The sequence below is a fragment of the Chrysochloris asiatica genome, unplaced genomic scaffold (genome assembly GCF_000296735.1).
Source record: "Chrysochloris asiatica unplaced genomic scaffold, ChrAsi1.0 scaffold00173, whole genome shotgun sequence".
Lineage (NCBI taxonomy): Eukaryota > Metazoa > Chordata > Mammalia > Afrosoricida > Chrysochloridae > Chrysochloris > Chrysochloris asiatica.
In genome coordinates, this window is record NW_006408691.1 from 5,235,677 (window position 1) to 5,238,010 (window position 2,334).

The window sequence follows — 2,334 nt, forward strand, 5'->3', positions numbered from 1 at the left end:
ATCTGGGGCTTGCCTACATTGATCCCTAAGTCTTTCTGTTCTCTGCTTAAATCCCGTATCTTCAAATCTCCAATCTGAAGAGTCCACATAAATAGCATTCCACACCATACATGACCCCTTGTTGTTGTCAGCTGTCATGAAGTTGGCCTCCGATTCATGGTAACCCATGTACAATGGGATGCACACTGTCTGATCCTGCACAAACCCCATGAATTGGTTGTAGGTGGGACTCTGTGATCCATAGTGGTGGTCTCATTGGTTGATTTGATGCCATTCTCTTAGTCTGGAAGCTCTGCTGATACCTTTTCAGCATCCTGTTGTTGCTGTTGTTGTTGTTGGGTGCTATTGAGCCATTACCAACTCACAGTGACCCTAAGCACAACAGAATGAAACACTGCACACAGTTCTGCATCAACCTTATAATTGCTACTACTTTTGAGCCCATTGCTGCTGTCTCTGTGCCAAACCACCTAGTTGGGAATCTTAAACATGATACACTTTTCCAGGTTCTTGTCCCTTCTGATAAATAAGTCTGAAATATAAGAGATGAGGTCTGGCCATCCCAGCTTCCAAGGAGTATTCTGGCTATACTTCTTCCAACACAGATCGGTTTGTTCTTTTGGCAGTCCATTGTACCTTTAATATTCTCCTCTAACACCAGAACTCAAATGCATCAATTTTTCTACAGTCTTCCTAATTCACTGTACACTGTACACTGTTCCCATGCATAAGAGTTTAATGGAAATACAATGCTTGAATCAGGCATACCTTAGCCCTCAAACTGACATCTTTGCTACTCAGCACATTAAAGAGGTCTTGTGCAGCAGATTTGCCTAATGCAATATGTCATTCGATTTCTTGACTGCAGCTTCCATGAGTGTAGATGGTTGATCCAAGCAAAATGAAGTCTTTGATAAGTTCAATCTTTTCTCTATTATATGGATGGTGCTCCTTGGTGAAGATTTTTTTGTTTTTTACATTGAGGTGCAAGCCATACTGTCTCTTTCCACAAATATAGCTATGAGGTCCAAATATAAGCTAAAAGTCATCTTTTATGTTGTTTAAAATGAAGCTATTGGTCTTGCAAAATTCTATCATGCAATCTCCAGCATCATTTGTATCACCAAGTCCATATTTTCTGACTACTGATCCTTCCTCGTTGCTTCCAGCCTTTACATTCCAGTTGCTAGTAATTTGATCAGTTGTAGAAGAAGTTGGTAGAATTCTTCAATTTTGTCATTACACATCGTTGGTGTGTAAATTTGAATAATAGGGGTATTAACTGTAGGTGTGTGGATATTATCCTATCACAGACAGCATTGTACTTCAAGACTGATTTTGATATGTTTTTATTGATGATAAATGTGATGCCATTCCTCTGCAATTTATCATTCCCAGCATAGTAACCATGTGATTGTCAGATTCAAAATGGCCAAAAAAAAAAAGTCCATTTCAGCTCACTAATGCCTAGGATATCAATGTTTATGCGTTCCATTTCATTTTAGACAGTTTCCAATTTTCCTAGATTCAGACTTCATACATTCCATATTGCAATTATTAATGAATTCTGAGTTGTGCCCCATCAGTTAATAAAGGTCCCTAAGGCTTTACTCCATTCATGTCATCATGATCAACTCTACTTTGAGGAGGCAGTTCTTTCTCAGTCGTATTTTGAGTGCCTTCTAACCTGAAGGGTTAATCTTTGAGAACTACAACTGACAATATTCTGGTGCTCTTCATCATCTTTCAATATTCAGTAATCTGGTGCTGACAGTGTTCCACTTCTATTCATAAGGTTTTCAATGACTAAATATGGGGAAGCAGTCCATCTCTCCTTCCTTGTCTGTCTTCGTCTGGAAGTCCAACTCAAACCTGCCCACCATGGCAGGCTTTGCTAGTACTTAAACTACTAGCATAACTTCCAGAATCTTGCAATATGCAAACCATCACAATACAACAAACTGACAGATGACTGATAGTTTGACAGACCAGTAGTGGTTTGGCATCTTAGCAACACACAAATCTACACTGACAAACGTGAACAATAGTTGTGCATGAGGAACTCTGGCATTTAATAAAACCTAGATCTTTCACATGAAAGGCATGCATTCTACATTTGAAATGCCAGTACTCACTTACCCTTCCCCTCTATTTTGCTTCAATGCACTCATCTTTACCTGATATTGAACTTTGTTGCGGACCGTGTAAGACTAGTCAGAGGTTCGAGGCCCTCTAGGGCCGAGTGTAACAAATGAGGCCACTGGCAGTTAATGGCAAATTGCTTTCATATTAATATTCAGTTATATATATTAAATTAATACACGGAGCCTTTGA